The 16,598-nt window shown below is 35.9% G+C and overlaps 1 long non-coding RNA gene across 1 annotated transcript in view; it reads left to right on the top strand.

The window, feature by feature from the left end:
- The window catches only part of LOC138689301 (uncharacterized), a 121,892-nt gene that overhangs the window by 101,711 nt on the left and 3,583 nt on the right, over positions 1-16,598 (top strand). The window contains exon 4 of the long non-coding RNA XR_011328191.1: positions 14,625-14,696. This is a non-coding gene — a long non-coding RNA (uncharacterized lncRNA). The remainder of the gene's footprint in view (positions 1-14,624; positions 14,697-16,598) is intronic.

Raw genomic sequence — 16,598 nt, 5'->3', positions numbered from 1 at the left:
CCTGAAGCAGAACAATAGGGGTGCAACAAAAAATAAATTGTCATAGTAAAATTTCTGAGTTCATTTATCTGTATCCTGTCTACCACATTAGCAATATTAAACATAGGAGTACTTATGAACTAGGATGAAGTTCTCTAGTCTTCTCGGTGTAGTGCCTTTAATCTGTGATGGAAGGCCATATTTTTAAACTGTAACATCATTCTTGTGGTTTCTTTTTAATTTGTAATTGATTTGAAAAGTAACCATCAAAATTAAATGCAGTAATCCTCTAATCTCACAAGATGCTACATCAATGATCTTAATCAGTTGTCTTCATATTATGAATGCCAGCATTAAATTAGATATCTTAGTAAACCCTCCCTTTGGGAGTAATGATAACCCCAGGTGTGTTTCTATACAGACTCACATCTTGAAAAGGCATCCGCATGCATTCTGAGAATAAGGTGCACAAAAGTAGCTCCTGCATGCATCCTCTTGCATTTAGTCGTGTTAAAATGCAAGTTTGTTGAACAGCCATGGAAGTTTTCAATTTTAAACTGGGCTAATGAGATAAACATTAAAAAGAAGTCACCCGAGTCCACTGGAAAAACTCCAATTAATAAGGTTCCCCATAAATACAGTAGCTTGCAATCTGTCAGCATCCTCTGTTTTCTATTGATTTTTTCCATACATTTTCCTCAATGCTAAATGAAATGCCCAAAATCTAGAAATTTTACGTGAACAACAAACTAATCTGCTCAAAATTTCTACGTAGTTTGTTTGATGACATTTAATTCCATAAAATTGGAACTGATTTGCAATGCTCCAATTTTTACGTTTCAGTCCTCATTTATTTTTCGTTTTGTAGTATCGGTTGCTATACTTTCTGTGGGCCGGATTCAAAGCTGTTGCTCTTAATACTGCAAGATTTTTTTGGAGCTAGATGTTGTTTCACAGTGTATGCTAAGGATATAAATAGGAAGTAAAAATTGCTGAACTGAGACATGCGTTGTTTGTGTTTTAGATCCCATTACACAGGGCATGTCTAAACTGCTAACAATGGCCAGGAAGCAGGCTCAAGCACTGGATCCCTGATCATCCACTCAGTTCCTTGGTTTACTTTGGATCATTCCAAAGCTGGAATTGGAGTGCTCCCAAAAAGCAGGATGAATCAAAGCAGTGCATCAAATTTAGCTTCCTCTACCTACGCAGTCTTTTAAAAAACTACCTCAGAATGTTTAGCACCCTCAAATGGACCCTCATGCCACTCCCTCGGTCCTTTCTGTCACCTCAGTTTTGTGCTAGAAAATCAACCTCTCTGGCAGGCTGCAATGAAACCATTGCATTATTACAGACACCTTGAAATTTTAAAAGTGTACAAGAGTCATAACGCCTTAGCGCAACAGAGTACCACATGGGAACCAGAAGACAGCGAGGTCCAAAGGCTAGGTACCCTGGATGTGGGCAATCTACCCCACAAGAGGCTACCCTCAAGTAGTGCGGATACTAATCAATCCTCTCCACTTGGAGTTGCTCAGGTATTTGAAATTGGTAGCATTGAGAATGTGAGAAAAAACATTCAAGGTTCTTTTTCTGCTCTACCTAAATGATTTTGCCTGTGAAGAAGTAGTTTAATTTAGAAATTTTGTTTTGGTCTCATTCCTAGTTAAGGACAATTTTTTTAGAAAAAGAAAAATATGTACTATCCTAAAGCTCTTGGGAAGAAAAAGAAGTTTTTGTCAGTAACGAAAGGTGTGGTAGGACCCACTCACACATCATGTATGCACCAGGCCAGTCAAATGACAGGTAGCGTTGCATTAAGATAGCATGAAGGTTTTTCCCTTTCAGGATTTAAAAGGTGTATGTGGCATGTCATTTCTGGTGACATTAACTTTAAGAAAAACATGTAATTGCAGATTTCAGCAAGAAAGAGTATTTGTTGGCTTCTCTAGATTTTCTATCTTCGCTTCAACACAAGAAGTCAAATGTAAAAAGTTAAATCAGCCCTTCTTGCATTAGTTGACAGTATCACCTGGGTTGTAGAAGGTGACATTTCCTGTTTGTTAAATTTTAACAGGTTCTTGTTCTCTGTGCAATTTTTATCTGATGGATCTTGGTTTTGAGCTGTTATAGTAGGGAATTAGGGACTCAGAAATAAAGTAACTCCCTAATTGTAGGAAAACCATATCCATGCCAAATTAATAGGTATTTTTATTGGTTAAAGTGCAGAGGCTTGGCTGTAAAATCTAAAATCTTTTGACATATAGAAGAAAACTCTTCCACTATCATTTCCAGTAACTTGAATATATGGACAGGAATAATTCTAGTATCTTGTCTGTATCACTAATGCTGTATGTTGGACACACTGGAACCTCGCTATCTTAATTTCTGTACGCAGCTTGAACCATCACTTCCATCCATACTAACTCTTGTGCATAGTGAATCTTCCCACCAAACTCAACATGTGTGGAAGGGACTTCATTATCTTACACAGCTGCTATGCTGTGGGTCTTAAAATGCAAAGGTTATTAATAGAGGATACATGTAAATCAATCTGCAAAGACTGAGAGGAGATAATGAAAAAGATTGAAATAAACAGTAAGGTGGCATCAGCAGTGATTGGATCTACTGTGTGTGAATAACCTTTGAGGAGCAGGGCTGAGAAGGAGCCAAGTTTGGGGAACTCACTGGCACATCTATAAAACTCAGTTTCCTTGGATGTTAGCCTCTCCTTGGTCTTCAGGTTTTAAGAACCTTTCAATTTGTGAGCTCTAGAGTAAAAAAAAAAAAAAAAAAAAAAAAAAAAAAATCCAAAATAATACAAGCTTTCCAGAAGACCACATAGGATGTTTTAGTCTGGCAAATAATGCAATGCAACCTAGGCTTTTCCTATGTACGCTCAAATAAAACCTATTTCCTTTAAAAATAAACTCACACGCTCACACACAGTGCTGGAATCCTTACTCTGAATCAAACAATTATAGAAAAACAGTAGCAGAGGGGACAGTGAGAGATCGTGTGCTGAGGCGTGATCCATCCTGTTGCTCCTCAACCTCTATTTGTACAGTTGATATTTAAATGTACTTAAAATCTGATATTTTTCTAACTGAGAACTTTCTGTAGGGCCTCATGAGTGGACCACAGAATTTGGCCATTTTTTTATCCTAGGATAATGTATGCATTTCCAGCCAGAGGACTTAACCATCTTCATTATATAATGCCAAATATTCAGACAATAGAAGCTAAGCCTGTTGTCAAATTGCATTTCCAATTGACATTCTGTGAGACATTAGAAGTCACTACATATATCTTCAGTGCATGTGGGAGTCATGACATTAAAAATGACATAAAACTTATTATGCAGACAGAAAATAAACATTTTCTTGCCTTAAAGAATTTAAGATTGATGGATAATTACTTTGCTTGCCAAGGAGAGACTTCCATAATCAGTATAAATCATAAGGTCATTAAATTGGTAGGGCAATGAGAAATAAATCAATGCCCTGAAGATGACTTGTAATTGCTTGTTGCAGGATACATGGCTGAATGATATTTTGTAAAGACCATACTGTGCATCTATCTAATTGGGTTGGATGTGTTAGAGTCTATAACAGAGCTAGCTGAATAAGTCAAAGACCACCCACATATGAAGCAAATGACTTACGTGTCTGTGGGACACTCAGGAAAATCTGTACTTATTGCTCCATCTCAACTCTATCAGGACATTCCTAGGCTGCCTTGAAAAAGGATAGAAAAAGAAACAAAAGGTTGATTCAATTCATTTTGTGTAATATTTCTAAAACCAACGATATGGAGACAAAAGTGACATGCAGTCATAGCGACAGCAATGCTATTTTGGAATGTTGTGCGTGTACATATTTCATAATTGGATTCAAATGACCAGAAAGTGACGCTTCTCCCACAAGCAGCCAGCTCTTTCTTGTAGCCAAATCTGATAAATAGTTTGGAATCAAAATCTCAAGAAATTAAGTCTTTGCAGTTCGTGACCTTTTAGTACTGTGGGTTTATAAATAATATATTCATCAAAATCAACTTAATTAACATGTGCATCTGCAGCAAGGCAGTAAATAACTATTCTAAAATTGAAGTAAATTGTGGTACAGGATTATCAGCGGGCTTCACATGCTAGAGAATTGCCTCGAGTCTCTTTCACAACCTGGGCAAAATAAATGTGCATAGCTAATACGCATTTATTCTATTGTTTTCCCTGTGGATTCTGGACATTTTTGTTCTCAGTTAACATCTGTATGAGTCTGGATTAACTCCACTAAAAATAATAGGATCATTCCAGATTTATATCAGTGTCATTTTATCTTAACATGTCTGTTACTTGTGAAGTAAAAGGCAGGGATTTATTAAATGTTGTTGCTTATTCGACATGGTTAGTTTCAAGCAAATATATTTGTTTAGTACAGATGACAATGATAAAGTAGTTGTATGACATTAGGGCTTAATCAGTGTCTAATTCCTGTTGTGCTGGGAGCTGTACAAATACAGAAAAAGACATGTTCCTTACCTCTAGATGTCTTAAGATTACAAAAGCAAATAATAGGCTTGGCAAAGTGACGCATCGTGCAAACAAATGAAAAAAAGTACAGTTAACATAGGCTTGTCAGAAATGTATTGTAGCTGGGTTTGTAGGTTTTGTCTGGGTTTTGGGGGGTTTTTTGTGTTGGTTTTTTTTTACCTGGGAGAAGACATAATGGAAAGAGGAGACAGGAGGAATAACCAGATCAGTTACAGCAAAAAAGCTGCAAAGGCATAAAAAGTGAGGACTACATATTTTCCCAGTAAGTTGCTAAGAAGAGTAAAGCAAGTCTGAAATGATTATTTAATCTGAATTCCTCAGTTTTATTGTTTGTTAACTGAGAATAGGCAGGCACACAAGTGTTGGAGACTCTTCAGAGCGATTATTAAAGCAGTTCACTATCAGCAGATTGCCATGGCTACTATCCAAGCACATAATTCAAAGAGCAGTGAATATGACATCATTCAAAATTCCAAGCATTATTCTAGATTAAAGATTTGTATATTTCCCCAATCTTTATAAGGACCCAAAGCAAAAACTGCATCAGAACTCCAAAGCATACAGGCTGTTCAAAACTGAGATTCATCTTTCTGAATGAAGCTGGTCAATATCTTTCTAAAACCAAATTAGATGAGTAAAGCAAAAATAGTATTTTACACATTTTTCTAATGGTTGAATCCAATTTTAAATTTCATTTATGTTTATATTTAACATTAAAGCTTTGATAGCAAATAAGTAAGAAAACAGCAAAATAGTTTCCAGTCTGTCAAATTACAGCTAAATTTATTTAGCTGGTTTAGAATGAAGTACTCTGCTATCTTGAGGATTTCATGGCTATCTCTACTTGCCTGAATTATGTTGAGTTAGCTTTCAGAAGAAAATCTGAAAGTTTTGAATTATGTGATAACAGGAGCAATTAGAAAATACACTGCAGTGTCAAGCATGATCAGTTTTAACATGGATATTTCGCTCCAGTAGTCACAATCGTCTAGTAAAATTAGTTTGCTGAACATAATAGAATGGTGGTATTCCTTTTATTGCTGGATTATATTCTACTTTCACTTTCATCCTGTCTCAAACCTTTTCTGAATCATGACAATTTCTTTTTTCTGGTGAGATTTAAACCATTGTCCTTTTCTGTTATCCACGAGTAACAATGAGATAAAGAGTTCATACCTTTCTGAAAAGATGAAGTTGTTATGTTTCTGCAGTGGTTTCCTGGAGAAGCTGTTGGGCCAGATTTTCAGGTGTAACAGTTCAGTGCTGTTCCAACAAATCTGGTTCTTTTAATATAAGCAAACTATACAGTCAGGAAGATAGTACACAGGAGAGGTGAACAGAATAGGCCTCTGAGCCATATAAAGTTTGAACTTTGTTAAATACCAACAAATAAATTTATGAAAAAAAGAGATTTAAAGATTTCAAGGCTTCAGTCGGATAAACTAGAGCCATAGTATCTGCTGCTGTTTGTTGCTCTGTTGCCATATCTCTGTTTAGAGAAGGGATAAAGAAGTCTTTGAAGCCTTTTTCAAATAATGACCTTGAGTAGCCTTCTTGGACTTGAACCCTTCCAAAGAAGTTTATATCCTTCCAGAAATGGGGAGCATATTCTTTTTTCAGCACCACCAGTGGACAGTTTCATTTTCACCAGTACTGTCTGAATACAGAAGAGGAAGACCATAGGGTACTGAATTGCCACAGACTGGCGGTTGTACTTAACCTTCATGATTGCGTGGTCTATGCTTCACATGTTAGATAAAAAGGAGCTGGTCCTCCTGTTAAGCATCTGAACTTGGATGCTTACATGAAAAGGGTACAGAAGATTAGGTAACATTTTTGAGTCTCCATGACTAAATGTCTCTGAGAACAAATCAGACATTTAGGTGGGAAAGTAGACTAAAAGATCTTTTCTACCACTGTTTTCTACAGTTCTGTGATAGCCCCATGCATTCCTTTTCACTTTCCCTACACTTCCACAATAACCCTGAAAAAGAATTGCAAACATGGCAGATGCAATTTCAGTATTACCTGGAGAAGCAGATGGAAAGAGGGAAGCCGAAACCAATTCTTATTTTGGGAATTAAAATTGAGGATAAGAGGTGTTTTCCCTTGGCCAGGGAGGTGGAGGGAAGAGAGGGATAATGCCAGCTGCTCTGTTACTCACGAAAGGAAGATCTCACTAATTCGATGTTCTTCTCCACCTACATACAGAGAATAATCATCTCCTAAAAATATTTATACATCCATACTGATTTCAAATAGAACACATGCTTCCAAAAATGTAATAAAGAGATGTATGTTCCAATAATGAAGGTTATAAAATATTTAAATACTTCCTCCGCTTCTTTCAAGAGGAAATGCCAAATAGCAAAGAGGAAGGAGATTCCAACTTCTCTTGTTTTTAGTGTGAGGTTCTTATTCCCCTTTGCTTTATCACTCTCTTCTCCCAGAATAAAAACCTATTACTATTTTGTGATGCATATCCTGATCCAAACTTCATACATATGCATTGCCATATGTTTCACACATCATATGCTTTCCTTAGTTTCATTTCAGGTTCAACATCAACACTCTTTACCCATCATGCTTATATACACATACTTTGTTCATTTCACACATCTTCCTCTGTTTGCAGAGTGCAATAGAGAAAGAAGTTGAATTGACTATATATCTTATGGGGAAGAAGAGACTCCAGCCCATATCTAGGCCATTCTGTGTCATCCTTACTCACTGCTTACTTGAAAAGAATAACATAAGATATTCACTGACTATATGAATCCAATCTGAACTCCCTTGCTTGTGCAGGAGTAGAATTTCAGTGAAATTAAGAAAAACAATTATTTTATGTAAAGCATCAAGAGGAGTAATTGCAAGCAGATTTGGGTATTTCCAGGCAGCATTACAAAATCAAATTTTAGATTCCCTGTCACCTAGTGGAATCCCTTCCTTAGTTTAATGCCCAGGTTATCCTGGGAACAATTAGTTGCTTGAGTAGGGAAGGGATCGTCAGAGGCCAACCTCCTGGTACAACCTAGAGTGAAGATGTAGCTTGCTGCCTGCAGGCTGCAGGGAGAGCCCTGCTGCAGCTCAGGATGCTCAAGACAAGAGACCTAGACAACGTTTTAGACTCCAAAGAAAGAGGGTATCATCGTTTTTCAGACAATGAAGTCCCAGCAATATAAAAGGTATCCTCCTTCTAATGAGCGAATGGCAAAGAAAATAGGACAGAAAGGAAAGGCTTGAGGTGGTGGTTCCCAGCTCTAAATCTCCTAAGAAACTGCTAAGGCACTGCCTGTGGAGGACTTTTCACGTTTGAAGCGTTCTTCTAGGATATTGCACTGGATAGGTGAAATGACTGCTACAGAGGGCACACAACAGATGTTGCCCTGGAATTTTGTTTTTTCCTGGAAGTCTTGTTGAAGTCTGGGATTTTTTTTTTGGGGGGGGGGGGGGGGGGGGGCCAGAGCATGCTGTGATTTACCTGCCAGGTAGCTGAGGAAGAATTGTAAGGATTTTTTTTCTTTTTTTCCCCAGTGGAAATGAGATTATATAGCAGCCCTTTTCCTAAATTTTGCTTTAAGACCATAATTATATCATTAGAGTATGCTAATATACTTGAAACAGGTGTTGTAAAATAGCTTTTCTTATTATGTTTAAATTTTACAGTCTGCACTTACAGTGTATAAGAGAATCAGCACTTGGAATTGTGAATCTCGATATTTCCAGATTTATAATAGCATTAGGCATTCCACCAATATACTTAGAATCTTACATGGGAATATTATATGCATTTCTAGACAATGATCCTTTTGATTTGTTTTCTACTTAGCATTTTAGTTATGGCTATGGATAGGAAGTATTTATGTTGTGGATGCTTACAAATGGATACCAAAATTAAGAGTTCTTTTATGTTTTAGAGGAAGAATTTGTTTGCTTGGTTAATTGACCTGTATGGTAATCTTTTGGTTCCCAAGCGGAGAGATCTAGTGCTGTTTGGTGTTATTCATGGACAAACTGACTTTTGGACCTATTTAGATATCGAAGAACAAATTTTCAATTATTTTCAAGATCCTAATAGTTATTAATGTAATAATTTTAGATTACTCATATTGCAGTCAATGTTCTTACGTATGGGGTGGCTAACCAAAATTTTACTTGGGTAGTAATTCTGTTCTGCTGATACCTGAGAAAAAGCAGATGGGTTTCACAAAGTACAAATGTTATGGTTCTTAGTCTAAGGGGCGTACATAATCTGGATATTTTCATTTCTGTCTGTACTGTCCCTATTCAAACATGCTTCATTTTTAAATGTGTTTTGCAGTTCTATTTCAGCAAGTGTAGAAATGAGATATCCTATAAAATAACTAATAATTTAGTGACTTGAGTGCTTACCTGGCAGGTGGAATACCTAAGTTCATCTTCCTTCTCCAAATCATGTCACGTACAAGCAGCATTTGGCGAAGGAGATAGGAATTAAGTGTTGTGTTGGCTAAGGGTACAGCTGCCTTAGAAGGATCCTGCTCCTAAGTCACTAACTTGAGCTGCTCGGGGCAACAAACCCCAGGGTACGGGTGTGAGCTGTTGCTTTAGAATTCTGCAATATCCCAGTTCATCACTGCCATTAACCTTTGTCAGGGGAGGCACCTCACTTGACCTCTACCCTTTCAGAACCCTAAATATCAGAGGAAACCACCATTCATTTGATATTTATACAGATAAGAATACAGCTTTATTCTCATTTGACATTTATATACAGTTACATTATGGTTTTTCAGATAAATGTCAAATGAAAGGTTTCCAAATCTGACATTTTTTAATAGTATGCCTAAAAATGTTGCGGTCAAATGAAGGACTGTGATTCATGTGGCACTTAGAATGGTCTACCTGTCTTCTGCACACAACTTGAAGGCTAATTCCAGCTAAACAGAGATCAGTATGGTAGTACCTAACCAAAAAGAACAGGAGAGTTCTCTGTAGAATTAATCAAGTTGAAGCAAAAAAACTCATTTTCAGGTAATAGACACTCTGAGTCTTATTATCAAAGAAGTGAATAACCATTTTAACTCTGTCAGACTCCAATACTCTCTAACCAGGTTCTTCTAGATATTTCATACATGGAGAGCTTAATGTTTAATACCAAATCTACTTATTTGTAGATACTTGACATTATACAGGATTTTGATTTATCAGAATGGTACCACAAGGTACTGAAATCACAATACATGTGCAAATTACACTTCACAGAATACAGGAATTGCACTATACAGTTGAACCACAATACAAGTGTGATTCTCATTACTGGTCTTTACAATATGCTCACTGTCAAGACACTGGGCATCCCCAGTTGCCAGGAAGGTATATGTGGTTTGAAACTAGCTCAAGCCTATTGCTCTCTTCAAAGTTCATTTTGTTGTTTTTTTCAGCTTTTATACTCTGTGTTGGCTTAAGCCACGTATACAGTCCCCTGTGTTAGTCTGGCTGACTCAGGAAGACTCTCACACTCTTGATAAACTCAGGCAGAAACATTTACACAACCAGTTCATCCACTCAATCAATCTAAGGCCACCCTCTGGTCCCCTTTGTGTTGAGCTAAGTTCAATTTCCTTTGTAACAGCTATGGTCAGTCACTCCCTCCTTTCTTCCCTGAGCTTCATGAGCATATCACCTTCACCCATATCCTGTGAGTCTTCTCCCATTGTAGAGGTTTACTGATGAGTCACAAACTCATAGACTAGTCCAGTTCTTTCCAAGAACTGATAGGATGGGCATTACATCAGAAAAAAAGGATAACGGCAAAGCAAAACCGGAGTGACTTAATACAAGCAAGTCAACCATCATATTTCAGGGATTTTTAACTATCTGGCTAATAGATTAAATTAAATTTTCTCTTCCAAATGTATGCAAAGTTCACTTGTGATCAGAGTTGTTCTTGAGTTGGTCCAGCAAAGAAATATGCTATTCCATTGAGATTACTTGAGAGGAAGAGTTTGTCAAAGGCACATGGGATTTCTGGCAGCATTTCTTTGATGCTGTTGAACTCTGCTGTTGATACTATATTCCACGTATAAGACCTTGAAAAGATGTGAGTAAATACTAACAAGTTTTTGGATTTGTCAATAAGTAACTTCGCAATCTATTTTACAAGGCTATAAGCCCTTTTAAAAAAGTTTCAGTGAGATTTTATTGCCTTACAGGATTTTCTTTTGCTCTTTTACAGGAGAAAGGGACCTAGCCCCACATTGGTTCATATATTTACATTTATTTGGTACACAATTTACTGCCTAATGATTAATAGATCTTCTAAGAATGCTGTATTTTATAGACACAGTTGCTTCTGCTGTCGCTAAAAGTTATTGGCCAACAAGATGTTACCATCGTCTTTTTGCTTTGTATCAATATCTCATAAGTGACCATTAATTAAAAAAAAAATCATATATTAACAGTTTATATTTTATGTATACTCTGCAGTGAATCAAGAAAATCTGAGGGCTACAGTACATTTCAGTCTTACATAAAAGTGTTTAAGTGGCACCCTTACACTCTTGTGGAAACTACCAAGACGTGAGGCATAGGCCCATAGCAGTAATTGCCAGCTTCCCAGAAAGAAAGTGGTCTGGGAGCAAACAGCCTCTTGTTCTCCTGCTTTGGCTCTCTTCTGCTCGCAGTCTTAGGGAGGGACGGGAGTAATTTGTTCCTAGTGCAGGGCCTATCAGCAAATATCATTAACATAACACCTCCTTGGTGCAGAGAGTTATAAAAGAGAACAAAGGAGCAAGCCATCAGGAATGCTCCTGGTACAGACCATGAATGCATAGTCTGTATAAACTTTAAATAAATAGCATATGTGTGTGTGTGAGAGAGAGAGAGAGAGAAAAGGACTTGTGAGAGTGCAGATGCAGATATATTTTTAGTTTTCGAGTACGTTTAGGTATAGCAAAGGTGGTATTTACAGTCAGTCCTTAAGAGTCACAACAAAATCTTACAAAATAAAATAATTGAGAATGTTGGTTCTTCGATTACCTTTAGCTCAAACATGTCTATGAAGCTATAGAATATCCTCAAGTAAAATTTGTCATGGACAGTAGTTTAACATAATCTCTTTTCCTGCCAGCTATTACTGTTTCTCTGCTTCAGCTGCATCTCTTTGTTCCATAAGTAATTATGTTGTTTGTAATAATACAAAGAAATTTTGCTTATTTGAGACAAGGGAGCTTCTTTTCTGCACTTTTATTTATAAACTTTAGTCCAAAGATGCAATTGATATTGTGAGCTCTAGGCCTATCTTTTCAACAGCAATGTGTATTTCCTTGTCAGGTATTGTTGTACTGAATCTCTGCCCTTTTTTCCCCCATATTTCTATGAAATCAAGTATATAGAGTTATTTCAGCTGTTCATAGGGCATTTTATTCAGTTATACATACCACCCTTATTCTGGCAGCACACCCAGAATTATCTCACTGTGGTTCAGACAATGATCGTTAAATGTCATTAATAACCTCCATGGAACAAGACAGTGAAGAAAGTCCAGAGTGAGCTAGTTTTTGTTTTCACCCAGTTCCACATGCTTCTGTCTCTACATGTGGAATTCTTCACTAAAAGAAAAAGGGCTGCTCACCACTGCTGCCTATTCCCTCCACTGTTATTATCAACCACACTCATTAAATGGCCATAAGCCAAAAGTTCAATCTTTTAAGCTCTGTACACAAATAACTGTATACAGTTGAAGATGGCTTGGGCTCAGTTTTCATCTGAAGCATGTGCTGGTTTTTAGCGTTATATGCCCACCCTCCCAGAAGAGGAAACTGAAGTCAGAATTAGACTGTTAGCTTTTGAAATAAGAATATACTTTGAAAATAAGTTATTATGAATTGTAAAAAGGTACTTTTGCTTTAAATCGTAAGTTTGAGGATGAATCACATAACATCTTGAGACAGGCAAAACTCCTATTACTTAATTTGTATTTTGTTCATGAAAAAGAGTTTCACCCATCAAGAATTTTTAATTATATTGGCTGATCATTACAACACTGCAGATGTGAGCAAGCATAATGTTTAAAGGCAGAAAGAAAATCTGTATAGTGAGGACTCTTTTCATCATTTTGATGTATGTGCAGATGAATAATGGCAAGGTAGAAGGGAAAGAACTAGAAAAATGCTGGAATAGAGAATTATGAAACTCCATGTTTACCAACTGGTATCTCTTGGATATATTTTCTTGGAGTTGCAGATGGTGAGGGAGGCAAACAAACATTAAACCCATTCTTTCATGTTATTTACCCCATAATATATGAAAATGTGTCTTACCATCACAGACTAATCACCAGGAGAGAAATCTGTCATAATTTCAATACAAACCATTCCCAGTGTGGCCCCTGATCACTATGGCACTGCAAAGAACAAAACGAAACCAGCTATGTCAAAATAGCATTTTTGTCATTTTTAGATGGAGAGTTCTGAACTAGATAGAAAGGTTTGTCTGAGGTTTGTCAGATATGGGAAGTCTGTGGAAAAGACACAAACTGAACTTGGATCCAGATTAGATTTAACCATTAGACTGTTCTTTTAAGTCCCATTCACAGGACATCCCTAAGGACATGATTATTAAATTGAAACCTCACTAAAAATATTAGGCCTGATTTTCTTAATACACATTACTTTAACTCTATTAGATGAAACATGCATGTTATAGAACGAGGTATTTAATTCTTCATCCTTAAATGCATGGACTTTTTATGCCTCTAGTTATTTTGTTTCATTCTGTTGTCACAGAAAAAAAAAGAAAAAATCACCCAAATTTCCTTACGGGTTTGGATTTTCAGTATAATTTTACCACTTTTGGCTAAAAGAGCTATCATGGGGGAATGGGCATATTCAAACCTTATGAAAAACATTTGAATTTTACTAAGAATAATAAACATAACTATTCTTTTTTGTCATATGATTAAATAAACACCAGAATTGGAAACATGTATTTGGTGCTAATCAACATGGTATCAGTTTGGTATTCTTCCTTTAAGATAGCAAATGTTCCCATGGAAGACGCTGCACTTTGATGACTTTACATTGCACTACTCAGCTGTTCAGCTGGATAGTCCTGGCCAGCTCTTCAGGAACTGTTTGAGGCATTTTTTGGTTTCCGAATGCCATGAAGGCAATTAAGTTTTTTTCCCTCCACAAACTAATTGTAATAAAAATTTACTTCACCAAAATGTCTAAGTTAGATGCCAGATATGAAATTGACAACTTTCATATATAATTTAGATAAATTCAGATTGAACATATCCTTGCATAACTGGGTAGTTTAACATTAGTGCAATTAAGAGGACTAATGAGTTAGAACTCTGTCTTTACTGTATCTGTTTATCCTTATCTCCTTTTCAGAATGTATTTCTAAACTGACATTACAGAATAACATATAAAGTAACCTGGAAAACAGAAAAATAATTGCTTATTCCGTCATCTGAAAAAAATGGGAAAAAACAGAAAGAAAACAATAAGAGATATTAAAGAATGAGCTGTACTTAACTGAACTGTTCAAAGATACTCCACAGACCTTTAAAACCCCATTTTATGTCATATGCCATCAACTAAAGTATTTTTTTTACATTTTATTCATTACCTATCCCTATACAAAGAAACTTCTTAACATCAATTGGAACAAATTAGTCTATGCTACTTCAAAAGTGTGTACTTTGAATGAGTTTAAAAGAGAATGTAAACAAAACAAAAGAAAACATCCCTTCTGAACATCAGATGGACCAGTTAGAAAAGAATGGCCATTGCCACACTTGGAATTTTGTTATTCGATGTCTGGGCCAGGTTTGCCTTCTCACCATGAAAACAAAATTCACATCTGCTTAAGTTTTTTTAGTAATTTACAATCCCAACCGCTGAAATTAGAAACAGGTGCCAGTTAAATGAAAAGACAATGTAAAAAACCCTACACAATATGTTTTCCATAAGATGGGGGAAGTGTAAGAATGAGGAGAAAAAGATTGCTTCAAGTCACACAGTCAGAGAATCAAGGAACCCAAATAAAAAAATTATCGTGAAGATAAGATAGAATCTTTAACGTGTTTTCATCCTTACATGTTAAGATCTGAAAGAAATTGCATGGCTAACAACATCACTACTTCTCCATCATTTACATCTGTATCAGAGAATCTGAGGTAAGAGTATGTTCTCTATTCTGGATGTATTTTACTTTGGGGTTTTGCGGGGGGTGGGGGGTGTCCCCTTTCTCCATGAAAGATGTGTTCTCTCCCTGAGAGAACAACTGATGATACAAAATAATCAAGTCAGCAGATAAGCAAACTGCCAACACTAAAGAACATCTAAAAAGATGATCAAAGATAGACAGCACTAAAATTTTAAATAGGCAACTGGACTGACTCGATCTGGAGAAGGGAGGACCAGATTTGAAATGGTACCAATGTGTCTGTTTTCACACAAGTTATGGAATATCTTATTAGCTAAAATTTGTTGGCAGGAAGTTATTAAAATAATACCTATAAAAGTAGACATATGAGATTACTTCATTTAAAAAAGCCTGTACTAGAGGTACAATTTGTTCAGATAAAGGGGACCATCCAGTTCCTTAAAATAAGTAGGCTCCAAAAAGACAGGTTGGGTAGGAGACAAACTACATAGCATGTCATTCATTTAAGGCTATGCTGGAATAATAAAACCTGATTTTTTCTTGCTAGGAAAGACCCAGATTTATAACCAGAATGTTAGGGGAAATGATACTGTCAAAGCAGACGAAACAACTAATAGAGCATTTGACAGCTGTTTTGCTTTCCAATGGATCCTTTACATTCATAGCTTGAAAGTCACAGTCTGTCAAATGACTTCAAAACTACAGGAATAATTTTGTGAAACCCCAAAGTATGAACTAGATATTTCATCTTTTCTTTCTCTCAAGGTCTTCTATTCAAATGATAGAACTCAAGACTTTAAATTTAGGGATACAAGAGAAGTCATAACATAAAACTAAATAGAGGAAGACAGATTTTAAATCATTTGAAAAGTGTAAGGTTATGAAATACTATTACTTTTTAATTACAATGATGTAAATCTTGAGGAAATGTGAGAATTAAAGTCATAGTTCTCTTTGACCTCATAGAAATCAGAATCAAGTAATTTGTTGAGACTCCCAAGCTCTTAAAGCTGCCTTATTTTACAAGAAAAAAAGTTACGAATTTACCACATGGAAATTGCATGGAAAAGGAGATTGACTTCTAATCGCCCCTGTTGCAAGTGAACAACAGAAATTAAAACAAAACTTCTTTTGCATACTGTAACCTAAATATTGAACTTCTATATTAGTTTTATTACCATTTATAAAAAAAAAAAAACAGATGGAAGAAAACCATATTTATTTTTTCATATTATTTTAAAATAGTATGACACTATTAACAAAAGTGAGCATTTCTGATTTGTGTCCAAGAATGTTAAAAAAACATGCTGTTGGAAATAAATGCCGAAACAATTAAAATTGTGTTACCAAAGAAACTTTTAGCTCCATTAAATTAATCTAAATTTGGAAGAATTTTCTATTGTCCTCTATGTATGAACAGTTTTGAGTGCTCAGGAACTTTTTAGTGAAACAAAGCTTTAATACAATACTAATGTTTGAAATTAAACAGTGTTGACTTTAATTTTTAGCAACTCAAGGAAAACTTTGGTTTCATTAGGCAGGTTGAAGGGACAAGGAACATGTTTTGCTTCAGAATTTTTCTAACATTTCTTTTTTCTATTTCTAGTAGAAATATGGAATTGTCACATATTTTTGTAGGAAATTATCAGAATGCAATTTTTTCTTGAACTTAAAACACTTTTTTTTTTTTTTTTACAGTCTTTTATTAGACTCTTGACTTTTTCACAACATGGTCCCAAACCTGCATATTCATGTGTAGTCAAGTGCCTACAACTTTCATCTGCCAGAGGCTGGGAGTGGGGTTTACTCATTTATTTAACAATATTATAAGAGCTAGTGGTCAGGACATTTTGACAGTGGGAGTCTAGGATTTTTATCCTTGATTTTTTATTTTCTCCAATGATTCTATAAT

This window comes from Haliaeetus albicilla, chromosome 16, assembly GCF_947461875.1.
Source record: "Haliaeetus albicilla chromosome 16, bHalAlb1.1, whole genome shotgun sequence".
NCBI lineage: Eukaryota > Metazoa > Chordata > Aves > Accipitriformes > Accipitridae > Haliaeetus > Haliaeetus albicilla.
The sequence above is the reverse complement of the archived record's forward strand: the minus strand, read 5'-3'. Positions and strand labels throughout refer to the sequence as shown.